Consider the following 14814-nt stretch of genomic DNA (forward strand, 5'->3'; position numbering starts at 1 on the left):
AGGTCCTGCCATGCTCAAGATAAAAGATACTCCCATCCCTTTTGGATCCGACCTGACCTCAAACGTATTATGCTCCGAAATCTGCTCCTCCTCATAGACAGGGTCGGTTAGCCTCTAAAAGTCTTGGGGAAGTACTGTCTTTGAGGTTTTAATCTGATTCAGACCTGTTGCCAGATATTCCCTAATGACAGGTACATAGAAAGCAGTTGTGTAAATGTAAACACTTGGATTCATCACCAAAATCCATCACAGAAGACATGTATTTTGAGGAAGGGGAATGATGTTCTAGATCCATCTTTAGAAATGTTTCCTTTGGAGAAATTGTAGAATTTTTTTTTTTTTTTAATTTTATTTAACATTTGTTTACTGGGAAAGTCCAACTTGGAACAAAGCCAATTTTCAGTGGAGGCCCGGGGAGAAATGCTCCAGATACATGTCTTTGTAACATGGGAGGAAAATGGAGCACCCAGAGGAAGACATGCAGACTCCGCACAGAAGGTACCCCAGCAGAGAACTGAACCAGAGAGCCTCTTGCTGTGAGGCAACAACATAACCACTGCACCACTGAGCCATCCAGTAATGGTCAAACAAAAGGAGATTGGTCCACAGATATGCCTTCCCTGGAAAAATTCATGTTCCTGGAGACTTTTAGAGCTGGCTGTTGTGCAACGTGGTTGGGCCCTCTTCAGATCCTCTTTTTGATGTAGGTGGCTAAGCCAGCCTCTAAGGAGCCTGATATACCACAGCGTATACCCACAATTTCTGACAGGATTGTGGCAGCTCTGAAAGACAGGCTTCACTGGAGTAAGGGTCCTCCCCCATGGATGCTATTGTCATAGCAGCAGCCATAAAGAGGAAACTCTTACAGGAGAGTTCATCTGTCCATCCCCCTAGCAGGGGAGACCAGGGCCTTGGACAGATTTGGGAAATGGGCATACACACTTCAGCGACTTTTTCCCTGAGAGCACTGAACTACATAGCCCATATTATTCAGTTACAGAGAGAACTGACCAAAAAAATTACCAATTCTTTTTCAGGTAATTTGCCATCTGATATCCAAAAGACAGTGGAATACCAGCTTTCTGTCTTATGCTCTATTTCAAATGTCTCCATGTGGCGGCTCCTTTCAAATGTAGCTGATGGGACAACCAGTGCAGCAGGCACTGGTATAGCCTTATGTGGCCATGCGTGCTTGTGGTTGTGTGATTTTTGGGGAGGGCTTTAAGATGTCCTTTGTCAATGCTCCCTTTGATGGTACTACATTGTTTGGCCCAGTAGTTAAGGACACAGTAACGAGAAGCAAACAAGACGGTAAATCTCTCTTTGCCATTGGAATCTGTTTCTCCATTCATCAGAGAACTTTCTTCAGGAATCTGTGAGGAAGGAAGAAAATCCAATTCTGGAAATCACAAGATCTACCCAGGATCCTTCTTCTGACAGACCTCCCTGTGCCAGAGGATGTAATTTCAATTGACAAAAGGCAGAAGTGGACTGCAAAACCAAGGATTTTGTAAGCCCTTTTCTGAGAAAATCCTTCTAGTGCTCCTGAATGGTTGCCCAACTGTGGAGGCACCTATCCCTACATCCTCAAGCCTGGTGGGGCATCACCTCAGATTCTTGGGTGTTAAGGAAAAGTACCAGAAGATACTCGATCCATTTCTAACAATGCCTCAGTTAGGCTTCCCTTAGTACTACCTAATCAGTTGGAATCCAAACCAGCAGAAGTAAACAAGCTGTTGGAGTAATCTAGCAAGTCCCTCCAGACCAGCAAGGATCCAATTTGTACTCAAGGTTCTTTTTATTTCCAAAAAGACAGGGGGTCTAAGCCACTTAAACCAATATGTGAAACAGACAAAATTCTGGATGGTCATGGCTCAGTCCATTTTGCCTGTACTCAGAAAGGACAACTGGCTGTGCTGTATTGATCTGCAGGATGCCTTTTACCACATATAAACACAGCCACTCCAGGAGATTTCTCTATTTCCAGCTGGAAACCAATCATTTCCAATTCAGAGCTCTTCCCTTTAGACTCACCACAGCCCCACAGGTATCTACCAAATATATGGCAGTGGTAACAGCTTATCTCAGACTGCAAAGCTTCCAGGTGTTCTCATACTTAGACAACTGGCTCCTCACCACTCTGACCAAGGATCTGCTAATTCTGCAAAGGGACCTCTTTCGCTAGTTACTTCACCATCTGGGAATTGTGGAGAACAGACAGAAAAGCAATTTGCTCCCTACTCAGAATTTTGAATTTATCAGATGCCACCTAAACACTACAACTTAGATAGCTACCTTACCTTCACACAGCGTTCAAGACAACGAAACGTACCAAAGTATCAGCAAAGCTTCAAACGCCAAACATACGCTGTATACTCACAACCAAAAGTCCAACAATAAATGATGCCACGTGTATGAAGTAATAAAATAGATTTAATCCTTAAAAAAAGTTAAGCGCTTTCACCCACGGTCCGTGGGCTTCATCAGAACTAACAAATAAATGTTCAACAACGTTTAAATATGCTGGTTTGGCGCCAGTTTTACTTCAGCTTCTTAAAGCTATAATACATCATTTCCTTATTTTATCTGATCTAAAAACTTCCTTAAGTGAAGATTCATTCCTCTAATCAGCGTCAAACAAATTACCATAAAATCTATAAAAATATACAAATGTTAAAACATGTATATAATAATGCACTAATAAGCAATAAACAATATCTCACTTTCTTAAATCTAATATTGGTTTTACGGAAGTGTATTCGTTTAAACCTGGTGGTGATGTGGCGTCTGTTAATAACTGCCACCACAATTCCCTGTATGCCAAGATGTTTTTAATATTACCACCTCTTGGATAAACTGATGCACTTTCTAAAATAGCAAATTAGGTATGAACACAAAATCATCTAATGAGTTAGTTGGGAATATTATAAGTAATAGGAGAAAATGTAACAACACATACAATAGAGCATGTATTATCGAATTTGGACCTTATAGTAATCAAGTGAAGGAGGTATTAACTAGGAATTGGCACATTTTATTGACGGATCAAGAAAAGATTGATTTATTAGGACCCAGTCCAACTTTTATATATAAAATGGGTAACAATTTGAAAAAATTGTTAGAATTAGGTACTAAAACAATGATGAATAGGGACTTGGCACATACATTGAAATGTGGTGCCTGTAGTCAATGTTTTGCTATTAATGAAAACAAGGGATTAGTTTTGGAAAATATTAATAGAACTAAACTTACATTCAAGTATGGTAATTGTAATACCAGTATGTTAGTATATTTGGCAAAATGCATGACATGTCCCTCTTACTATATAGGAAAGACTGAGAGGAAGTTTAAAAAAAGAATATATTCTCATCTTTACAGCATTAGAATGCAAGATACTAAAAATGCTTTGTATAAACATATAAATAGTAGGGGGGAAGATCACTATTTTAAATTTGCTATTTTAGAAAGTGTATCAGTTAATCCAAGAGGTGGTAATATTAAAAACATCTTGGCATACAGGGAATTGTGGTGGCAGTTATTAACAGACGCCACATCACCACCAGGTTTAAATGAATACACTTCCGTAAAACCAATATTAGATTTAAGAAAGTGAGATATTGTTTATTGCTTATTAGTGCATTATTGTATACATGTTTTAACATTTGTATATTTTTATAGATTTTATGGTAATTTGTTTGACACTGGTTAGAGGAATGAATCTTCATTTAAGGAAGTTTTTAGATCAGATAAAATAAGGAAATGATGTATTATGGCTTTAAGAAGCTGAAGTAAAATTGGCGCCAAACCAGCATTTTTAAACGTTGTTGAACATTTATTTGTTAGTTCTGATGAAGCCCACGGACCATGGGTGAAAGCGCTTAACTTGTTTTAAGGATTAAATCTATTTTATTACTTCGTACACGTGGCATCATTTATTGTTGGACTCTTGGTTGTGAGTATACAGCGTATATTTGGCATTTGAAGCTTTGCTGATACTTTGGTACATTACCTTCACACAGGAATTATTCAGTATTCCAGATAGCATCACACGGAGTTAGACAATCCATCCCCTCCAGCACAATTAACTCTAAGACTCCTAGGACTGATGGCTTCAGCCTTCATTCCTGTTCCCATGTCCAGATTCCCAATGAGGATTCTACAATGGACGGTCTCATTCCAATAGTCTCAAAGTTTTTTACCCCATCAATATTCCAATCAGATTGACCTCAGTATGCAGAGCCCACATAAAATGGTGGATTTTTCATTAGGATTGACAACAGGTCATCTGTTTTTACCACTTTCACCTATAACTGTAGTTACCATGGATGCTTTTCTTTTAAGGTGGGTGGCATTACAAGCGGAAGATGGTTCAAGGTGCATGGGCACAGTTAAGGGCCAATCTCCACATCAGTGTTCTGGAAATGAGAGCAATCTTTTTGGGGTTGCAGGCACTTCAAGACTGTGTTCCGGTAGGTTTGATTGCGGTCCAGACAGATATGTCAGTGGCCTGGTACAGCAACAAACGGGGGAGCCAGGTCTTACCCATTATGTCAAGATCCCATGAGGCTTTCGCACTGGGTAGTGTCTTCCTATTTCTCTCTGATGGCAACGCACATTCCAGGGACTTTCCATTGTATTAGGTGACAAATTAGGCAGGTGCATTCTTTTGCCTCATGAGTGGTCCCAAACTAAATCTTCAGTCACTTGGGCCAGCCCTCTGTAATCTGTTTGCCTCCTAACTGAATAGCAAATACAGCAGTTACGTTGCTCTGATCCCTGCACAGGGTCACCAAGGAATGCTCTGATCTACATTTGGCCCCGGGTCTCCTCTATGCATTTCCTCTATTTATTCTAATTATGAAATTCATTCAGAAAGCCAGTAGGATCAAGGCCAAGTTTGTCACCATTGCCCCATACTAGCTGCAACAGGTTTGGTTCCCATATCTTTGATTTCAACTGCACAGTCCTCTCTGGACACTGGCTCACAAGCTGGACCTAATCTTTAATCCTTCCAGGCATCCTCTTCTGGACCTATACTCCCTGAAATTAACCTCTTGGTTATTCCAATTCTAACGATTGGTCAGAGATGCCAGGTTTATAGAAGATGTTGCTCATATTATTTCTGTTTCACACCTTGCACCAGAAGAGTGTATTAAAGCAAATGGAAACTTTTTTCTTTCTGGACTATGGGGAAATGTTTAGACCCTTTCTCAACACCTCTTCCCTCTATACTAGAATTTCTGTTTTGAACTATTTCAAAAAGGTTCAAGTTTTTCGATAATCAGAGTCAACTGGCAGACATTTTCAATTTTTACATAAGCCATAATGAAACTCCTATAGCTTTGTTAAAGGTGTCGAAGGTTTTCCGTAAGGGAACTTTTATCATCACCCTCCAGTTTGAGATTCTGCCCTTCATTGGGATATCACAGTGATGCTTCAGGCTATCACCCCCCTTTGAACCAGGAGATTCAGTAGATATTAAGTTTTTGACATGGAACGCAATCATTTTGGTGACAGTTACTTCTGCTAAGAGGATGTCAGAACTTCAATCTCATTCATGCAAGCCACCTTACTTGGTTTTTCGTAAGGACAGGGTTTTTATAAAACCAAATCCATCTTTCATTTCTAAGGTGGCATCCAAGTCCAACAGAAATCAGACCTTCAATTTGACTGTATCCTTTCCAAAATGCTCTAACAAAAGAGAATGTATACTGCACTATACTTGATGTTCATAGACAACTTCAGTTTTATTTACATAGAACAAAGAACTTCAGGAAGTCAGATCAATTATTCATTGCATTCACTAAATCTAAAAGGGTACAAGGAGTTTCCAAGATTACTCTTTCAAGGTGGCTATCAAGCTGTATATCCTTTGTTTATGAAAACGTGGGTCTAAAATGCTCCAAAAAAAAAAAAAAAAAAAAAAAAAAACTATAAAGCTTATTCCACAAGAGCTGTGTCAACTTCAGCAGTTTTTCAACACCATTTTCCAACTGATGAGATTTGTGCAACTGCTACTTGATCTATAGTACATAATTTTGTGTCTTACTATAAACTGGATGTACAATCCAGAACTCGTTCCTCATTTGGCTGTGCTATTTTCAGGAACATCCTTCCATAAGTCCACCAGGGAAAATACAGAGCTAGGGATTCTGTCCCAAAGTTTGAATCAGACATAAGTGAAACATTGAATACAAAAGTTAAGTAATTCTGTGTTATCCTATTTTTTTCTGGTTCAACATCTTGCCTACCACCCCCCTTTCAAATTATCACCTAAAGCTCCTGGAAGAACAAGTTAGCATCTACAGGAGTCTGTCTCTAATGTCAACAGGTTAGTTAGCATCCTATACATTTGGTATACTTGTCCTTTTATTCCCATTAAATTATTTTTGTCTATCTGCATTTTATTTCTAATTAAGTATATTCTTACATGGGGTAAACTCCATCTGAGGTAATTTGACAGTGGGGAGGGAATTATGGGTAGGGGAGGAGTCAGAGCCATGGATCAGAAGGTGTGAAGTTGCCGAGGCCCGATCCGTGTCACAAAGGCTGAACAAGACGAAAATAGTACAACACAGATCTATCATTATGGTAAGTACATAACTTTCATTTCTTATTCAGTAAATTATATGCCCTAGTAATTATCCATTTTTAACAGCAGCTTCTGCTCCAGATGCAACTAAAAACTCTACCAAAGCTGGCCTTTCTCTTAGCACTTGCTTTCCTTACCAGGGATTAATATAAGACTATAGAGAGTCTGTAACCTGTAGTTCAAACTTCTGCATGGCCTCATCCAACTCCCTTTCATTCTCTTGTTATTTGCAAAAGCATTACAGTTTGGTGCATCTGTTGAATGTTAGCTGTTCTCTCTAAATGCACAAGAATGTGGAATCCAAATTTGTTTAAGTAAAGGTTCATTATCCAAGCAGTTTTAAGTTCATAGGTTGGTACTAGGCTATCGGCCCTAGGGCCTATACAAGCCTAGCCATAACAATTCCCTGGATATTTCTTCCCGCAATATTTAATTCCCTGGACCCCTGTCTAGCACGGCAACTGACGTGATCCCTGGGGTGAATTTCCTATCTCCCATCCAGTTGTCAAGGTTCCTTTTGAAGAGCGCCAAGGAGGTGCTCTGCTTGACATGTTCGGGCAGTCTTTTCCAGAGTATGGGGAGTCTCTGGGTCAGGAACCTATCCTTCCAGCATGTTTTGTTCATTGTGATGACATGGTTTAGATCCCTGGAGTGTGTGGCTCTGAGGGATTGGGATTTCTTTAAGTGAAGCATGTCCAACAGCTCAGGGTTTGACATGACCTTGTATGTTAAGCAGAGATGGCCTCTGAGTAGACAATATGCCACAGAGTATAGCTGGAGTTTTTTTAGATGGTCAGTATAGGGCATCTACTTTAGGCATTTGATTCTTTTAGTGAAGTATTTCTGCGGCCTTTCCAGCTGTTGCAGATGTCTTGTGAGGTACATACCAAACAGGGCGTTGTACTCTATAATGGATCTAATGAGGGATGAGTACAGTGGGACAATGACCTCCTTTTTTCTAGATGAAAAGCCCTTAATGATGAGGTGTGCCACATAGAAGGATTTCCTAACTGTTGTGACGATGTGGTTATCAAAGGTGAGACCACTGTCCACCTGTGTCCCTAAGTCTCTCATCACACTTTCAGTGTTTAGTGTACTGCCTCCTATGTGGTAATTCATGGGTACATGGTTTTTCCCAAAGGAGATAACTATACATTTCCTGGCATTAAGCTTGAGCCCATGGCGCTGGCACCAAGCATCTGTTTATTTAAGGCCCTTTTGCAGAATATCCACATCATTTAGGGATTCGGTAATGGCTCCCAGTTTGCAGTCATCTGCGAACTTTGTTAGCCAGAGTCCCTTAGTGTTGGCCTGTACTTCAGAGAAGTATATGCCAAACAAGAGCGGTCCCAGGACTGAACCCTGAGGTACTCCACTTGTCACTTGTCTGGAGCTGGATTTGGAGTCTGCTACTTTTACAGTCTGGGTTCTGTCAGTAAGCCAGTTGGCAACCCATCGAGTGATGTAGGGATGTATGCCCAGCTTAGTAAGTTTATCTGTGATTCCAGAGTGGGGGATGGTGTCGAAGGCCTTGGCGAGGTCCAGATGGGCTGTGTGGACCACCTTACCCTCGTCCACAGCTCACTGAGTCGAAGAACTCAATCAGGTTCAGGAGACAAGGTCGGCCCTTCACGAACCCAAACGTGGGTCCAGTGTTTGAAGGTTGCCACTGTCTTTGTTTATAAGTTACATGATAATGCATTCCATGCCTTTGCAGATCAGGCTCGTCAGATTGATGGGACGGTAGTTCCCGGGATCCAAGGTGGATCCCCCCTTGTGGAGTGGGATAACTGTAGCTGTGCACCACTCAGTGGGCACGAAGCCTGAGGTGAGGCTATGATTAAACATGAGACTTAGGTGAGGTGCCAGTTCATTTTGTAGTTCATGTAGTACACAGCCCGGGATGTCACCTGGTCCCATGGATGCTGTATTCTTAGATTTGGAGAGTACAGTTTCTACCTGTGTGGTCGTGATTACCAGAATTTGGCAATCTTTTGGTATTGAGATGGGCCCTTTAAGGGGTGAGGGGGGGGTGAAGTTTGCACTAAATTGATCTGCCAGGATATTGGCAATATCCTTGGGATCAGTATATTTAATGCAATTCTGTTGTAGTTCAGAGCATATCTGAGCATTGCCATTTAGATTCTTGACATAACTATAGAATGCCTTGTGGTTGTCTTTGGAATTTTTGGCAATTTTATTTTTGTAACTAGCTTTGGAGGATTTTATGAGGGATCTCAGCTTCTTACTAAGGCTGGTAAGGGAGTTTTTTTGCATCCTGAGATTTTCCTCTTTTCGGCAACAGTTTCTTTCTTCTGTTGTATAGTTTGTTTATGGCAGGGGACCACCAGATTGGCTTCCTTTTTTTGGAGGCGAGCGTCTTGGTTCTATTTGGGATGGCATGATTCATGCAAGAGTGGATATGCTCATACAGTGCCTTAGTGTAGGATTCAGCAGTCGAACCTTCTGCTCCCATCTGCATGGGTGTCATGAGGTTTGTCACTTCTGACTTGAGTAGCATGAAGTTGGCTTTGGAGAAGTTTTTTACGGAGGTTTCCTTACCTAACCAATGAGGGGGTGACCACTTGTGTGAAGCATCTATCTCCCATGTTGGTAATGACCAGGTCTAGGATATTGGAGCCCCTGGTGGGACAATGGATTAGTTTATCCAGGGTGTTGGAATTTATGAATTCCAAGAACTGTTGGGAAAAGGTGTTGGTACCCGAGTAGTTTTCCCAGTTAATGGCAGGATAGTTGAAATCACCCAGTATTAGGGTGTTTGGTTGTATCTTAATATTGTCCAGTATGTTTAGAAAGGTGTAGTGAGAATCTTGGGGCATGGTGGAGTATCTGTATCAAGCTACAATTTGAATTGCAGTCTTACCTAGTGTTAGTTGCACCTGAAGAATTTCAGATGCATTGTGTTGGGCAACTAGCCTGGAGGTGTGAATATCCTTGGTGAATATGAACACTCCTCCACCTTTAGTGTTTCGGTCTTGGTTTGGTGGCTGAAAAGTGTGGTAAGAGTTGTAGCCTGGTATTGCAGAGGTGCTCTCTGAAGCCTTGAACCAGGTCTCAGTTACTGCACAGATATCGATGTTCTCCATTTTTAGGAGTGCCTCTAGAGAGTGCATTTTGAAGTTTAGACTTCTAGCAGGAGTAGCATTACCGTCATATTTTGCATGCTTGTATCTGTTACGGTGGTGTTGTCCTTTGAACCTTGCCTAAAAAAGGCACTATAGGGATGGCGAGAGCTTTAGCCAGTAACCTGAATCCCAGGGGTGACAGGTGCAGACTATCTCTGGCAAAGCATCGTGGTTTGTCAATCATGTCGTCCCTAGACGCAGTCCAGGAGATCAAATTCCCAACCGCTTCAGAGAACAGTCTTGCCCAAGGTCACATAGTAGGCAAATGAAGGCTGAGGGAATCAAACCTTCTACTACATGAAGTAGTTCATTTTCAACTGATAGTCTTAATCCAATGCACTGACTGCCAGACTGATGATTTAATGAAACTGTCTCTGGCTAAACCATACACAGAAGCATTTGAACAAGAATATTCTTTATTTCTCAAAAGTAAAATAACTGCACAGGATATAATTGCTGGGCAAGTACCTCTGTGACATGTAAATGCAGGTATGTGGTTCTGTAGTCTGTGATGCTTTCCTTGTAATGCACAGTAGTTGTATACATTTTGTGTGTAATACTCTGTACATCTAAGTTTCCTTTTAGGATGTCACTGCAATAGTAAATCTAAACATTTAGGTTTATTCATCAGCAGAGTTGCATTGTTCCAGCCATTTCTTCTGTAGACGTTTTCCTCCCTGGAAATGCTAATACTGGTGTCAAAGATACATATGTAGTTGCCATGAGATTTTCATACAGGACCAGCACTGGCATGCTTTTTCCTCAGTTCTCTGTGGGAAAAAACGTTGGTCACTCGGCCATGCTTTGGAGTATTTGTTCTGTGTCATTAGTTGTGTGCGTCATTTTCTATATCAGATTTCATCAAATGTCTAAGATTATTCATATTCACAGCATTAAAGGGTGTCTTCTTTATAATCAAAAGGGTTGATTGTGGTAGACAAGAATCACCCAAACATTTTCATTTACAGTGCCTTTTCTGTCTGGGCCCATTCCGCAACACTGATATATACTGTATGTATTAAGTTTAAAGTAGCTATAACATTAAGAAGATCTAAGGAACTGTTTATTTGACAGTGAAATGCCTGAAGAGGCTTGAGAAACACTGAGAAAAGGAGTTGATAAATCCAGACTGTTCCTCACAGTACAAAGTGGAGGAAAACTAGAAAAGTGGAGAAAGAAAATAGAAAATTGGATGAGAATACGGCATCTTCAGAAAAGAATCTGTCCTCATTCAGCTTAGATGAAGAAGGTACTTAAATTTCAGTGGCTCTCAATTCAGTTGATTTCTAAGCTTATTAATCTTCTAGAAAAAGATAATAACCAACATTGCTTTAGCCATCCATAAAAAAATGAGTATGACAATCAGCACTATCCATCCGTAGATTATTTTACATGTATGGGAGTGTCACCAAATGGAGCCCGAGTGTCTTAAAACACCTGCCAGTCCATATGCCGCAATGTTCTAGGCAGGTAACAACTTTAGTACCAACTTCAGTTTCCAACACTCCTGTTCCTAAGTTATATAAGAAGTAAGTTTACAGCAATAAACAATTTTAGTATCCCATACGTGTGAGTATAGGTTAGCTGAAAAATCAGATGTGCGGAAGTTGTCAGCACTACCTATGAAGATTGCAGAAGGTGAAAAGAAGATTTCCATGTCCTCAGAGGAAGAACAGATGTTTTATATTGACCAAATTGAGTGGTCACCAGAGTCACTCTGACCAAAAGGATATTTCCTGGCAGTTCTGTAGTTTCCTACTTCCCGCAAAGATGTAATATCTTTACCTAAGTACAGATATTAAAAGTCATAAAATGGTCAGTTCGGCTACTGTATGATAGCATTTAATGGTGTCACACAGGCAAACTACCAACATCCTGATACCCTGCATCTTTAAGAGGGCAGACAGGGTGTGCATGGTGTCTAATTATAGATCCAACTTGGACAGTTATCTGAAAGCTGATCCCACAGTGATTTCTCTCCTCATCCACTTCCCAGCACTGGAAAACTACACTTTGATAGGAAATTAATGATGTTATGTTGTCCCATCTCATCTTGGTTCTTGCTGGTTGGGTCTGGAGCCATTTCTCGGCTCCGACTCAGCCGATTTACTATAACTTGAGAGCTTTTACTGGCTTGAGGCTAATCCCTATCCCAACATGCCAAGTGGTAGCTACCCAGATCTCGTTTGCCGCTTGCAGCGTCGAGATTGTGACTACTGGCTCAGGCTAAGTATTTTCTGATTGTTTCACTTTATTGTTATCCTTTTCAAGGTTTTGTGGTAATATTAACTTGTTAGAGCATATACTATCCCCTGTTAGTCTAACGACCCCTTCCTGTAATTGTTGCAGGTGTTTTTTGGCCGTCGTTTTCTCCTCAGGCCTTGCATTTCCCTTCGAGCCTGTTTAATTTAGAGGGTTCTTTCTGGGATAGCCGTTTGTTAGAGGGTATCCTATTGAGGGAGTCGCCGTTTAAGTTAGAGGCTCTCCCCCTTTTTTCTTTTCCCCTTTAACAAAAAAAAAAAGTTTTTCTTTTATTGTTGTTTGGGATAGCTGTTATAGCCTTGTAGCAGTTAGTTGTTGTGTGCTGTTAGCTTCTAGCTTTGTTTTTCTCTATTGCTGTAGAAAAACTTTACACTCTGTCCAAAGAGTCAAAACCCTGTCTATTCAAAAAATGTGACTCGTGTTGCCAAAAAATGTCCCTTACAGACGGGCACACGAGTTGTGTATATTGTTTAGGGGCTGTTCACCTGCAGGACTCATGCTCGATCTGTCATGCCTTCAGTTCCAGACTCCTGCAGGAGAGAAAAAATAAATTAATATTGCGCGGCCTTCTCAAGAATCGTTTCAGGGTCCTCAGCCAGCTAAAGTGTCCGAAAAACACACTAAGCCATCGGTTTCAAGTTTGGAACAGACAAAATCCACTGACAAACCTTCGGCTCCCAGCATTGGTTCCAACAAAGCTAAGTCTCCAGTGGCTCCATCTGTGTCCTCGGAGCCAGTCCGGACCCATAAGAGAACAAGGTCTCCTTCTTTGGAGCCGGTATGTTGTACTCCACAATCTGCTCTGCTGTAACATGGAGCGGCAGTCACCGGTCCTCTTCACACTCATCTCTGTCCTCCAGGCTTTCAGATCATGACGTGGAGAGTGTGATCAACATGCTCAAGTCACAGGCACTTGCTAAATTACTATCCAGCCCAGTCCATAAGGAATTGGCTCCTTCAGCCCATCCAGCTTTTCCATCGGTTCCTCCTCCAACTCTTGAGCTCGGAGCCGGAGTGCATGGAGGTCGTGGTGGTGGAACCGACGGCTCTGGTTACTTCTCCCTTAGTTCCGATCTCCTCGATGTCTCAGTCCATCGAGGGATCTGGGTGCTGAACCTCTCGCCGGCTCCGTGGGGGGGGGGGTGACATCAGACCCTTGTCCGACCCCGCTCTCCCTCTTGGAGCTTCGGCGCAGGTGAGCTCGGCTCTCACATCGGCCTCAGAGCCGTCACTCCCAGTTTGCAGGAGATCTCCAGGCTCTTCGTAGCCAGCGGCTCCTTCAACTTGGGACCGTGGCGCCTTCGAGGTGATGAGCGTGCTTTCCTGAGACTGCTCCTGCTTCGGCTCCATTGGCTCCTTCTCCCTCAGTGCCTGCGCCTGCCTTTTATCCTCCTCCTGCCTCCAGGTATAGGGAACCTGTGCCCCAGGATGCCCCATTGGGTGACCCCCACCTATTCTGAAATCTACCCAGAACATTCGGAGGAGGTCCCTCAGAAGAAGAAATGTAAGAGGAAGCATCTAGACTCCCCTGAGTCTATCACTTCATATACAGACTTGCATGAATCGGAAGGGTCCCCACGGTCTCCTTCTGAGGATGCCTCCTTTTCAGACATCTTGGAAATCCTTAGAGGGGTGGCTGGAAGTCCCCAGCCCCTTCTGAGGATGAGTCTGTCTACCTGGATGCATTTGGTTGCCGACCCTCCACCTCTTGGGTTTCTCCACCTTTTGACCCACTTTTGTCTGTAGTGAGTCGAAAGGCATGGAGCGCTCCAGAGACCATTGAACCAGTTCTGAGGAGACTGAATAAATTTATTACTGCTCCCAAGGATAAGCCTTTCCTTTCCAAAGGGGTCCCTGTTGATGCCATGGTGGTGTCAGCAGCCACTAAGAAGGAACTTGCAGAAACTTCTTCATCTGTGAACAAGGAGTCCCGTACGATGGACAGGTATGGGAAGCATATATTTTCTTCAGCAACCTGTACCCTTAGGTCGCTGAATTACTTGTCTCACTTCACACAACTTCAGAGGGATCTCCTGAAGGAGCTAGGAGATACCCTGCAAGATCCTACAGCTGAGGGAGTTGCGAACAGGGCAGCTTCCCAGCTTGCGACCTTGACCTCTGTGGTTAACTCTTCCATGAGGCTCATTTCTTATGCGGCAGATGGAGCGAGTAGGGCAGCAGGTAGGCCAGTAGCTTTGTGGAGACAATCCTGGATGCGCCTTTGTCAATTTGTGGAACCTTTTAAGTCTTCATTTACCAACACCCCTTCAATGGCTCATCCTTGTTCAGGCCTCAGGTAAAAGAGACTCTCATCACGTGTGAACAGGATGGCAGGACTCTCTCTCTGCTGTAGGAGTCCATTTTTCCATTCCGGCTAGACCCTATTCTAAAGGTCAGAAGAGTGGAAAGATGTGGTTCCGAAAATCTCAGGGAGCTTTGCCTGACACGCGTGGAGATTCTTTCCTCCAGGAGCAGAGGGGGAAACAGTAATGGAAGACATCACCCTCGCAGCAGAGGGGGTCCGCCACAGCAGGGTGACAGAGATACATTCTCTGCTAGGCCCTTCCAACACTCCTGAAGGGAGGCCCGACTGTCCACCTCTGGAGGCAGTCGGGGGCAGACTATCACTGTACCCAGCAGCCTGGGAAACTATCACAAGAGTATCATGGGTACTGTCAATAATATCCAGAGGTTATAAAATTCCTTTTTCTCAGTTACCCCCCTCAAAAGAAATATTTTCTATCCCAGATGTTCCACCCAGTCTTTGGGATCACGCAATCCTAGAGGTTCAAATATTGCTAGAAAAAAGAGCCA

The sequence above is a fragment of the Protopterus annectens genome, chromosome 3.part0, assembly GCF_019279795.1.
Source record: "Protopterus annectens isolate FY-2018-M chromosome 3.part0, PAN1.0, whole genome shotgun sequence".
Lineage (NCBI taxonomy): Eukaryota > Metazoa > Chordata > Ceratodontiformes > Protopteridae > Protopterus > Protopterus annectens.